This window comes from Bison bison, unplaced genomic scaffold (genome assembly GCF_000754665.1).
Source record: "Bison bison bison isolate TAMUID 2011002044 unplaced genomic scaffold, Bison_UMD1.0 scf7180017864349, whole genome shotgun sequence".
In the NCBI taxonomy this organism is placed as follows: Eukaryota; Metazoa; Chordata; class Mammalia; order Artiodactyla; family Bovidae; genus Bison; species Bison bison.
The window spans coordinates 1,451,794-1,452,364 of NW_011494921.1; the positions used below are offsets into that span (position 1 = coordinate 1,451,794).

Below are 571 nucleotides of genomic sequence, written 5' to 3' on the forward strand. Positions count from 1 at the left end.
TAAAGCTCAACATTCAGAAAACGAAGATCATGGCATCCGGTCCCATCACTTCATGGGAAATAGATAGGGAAACAGTGGAAACAGTGTCAGACTTTATTTTGGGGGGCTCCAAAATCACTGCAGATGGTGACAGCAGCCATGAAATTAAAAGACGCTTACTCCTTGGAAGGAAAGTTATGACCAACCTAGATAGCATATTCAAAAGCAGAGACATTACTTTGCCAACAAAGGTCCATCTAATCAAGGCTATGGTTTTCCCAGTGGTCATGTATGGATGTGAGAGCTGGACTGTGAAGAGGGCTGAGCGCCTAAGAATTGATGCTTTTGAAGTGTGGTGTTGGAGAAGACTCTTGAGAGTCCCTTGGACTGCAAGGAGATCCAACCAGTCCATTCTGAAGGAGATCAGCCCTGGGATTTCTTTGGAAGGAATGATGCTAAAGCTGAAACTCCAGTACTTTGGCCACCTCATGTGAAGAGTTGACTCATTGGAAAAGACTCTGATGCTGGGAGGGATTGGGGGCAGGAGGAGAAGGGGACGACAGAGGATGAGATGGCTGGATGGCATCACGGA

General features: G+C 46.6%; 1 protein-coding gene across 1 annotated transcript in view; it reads right to left on the reverse strand.

Annotated features, from left to right (window-relative positions):
• TNFRSF11A (tumor necrosis factor receptor superfamily, member 11a, NFKB activator) overlaps positions 1–571 on the reverse strand; it is a 69,093-nt gene that overhangs the window by 1,953 nt on the left and 66,569 nt on the right.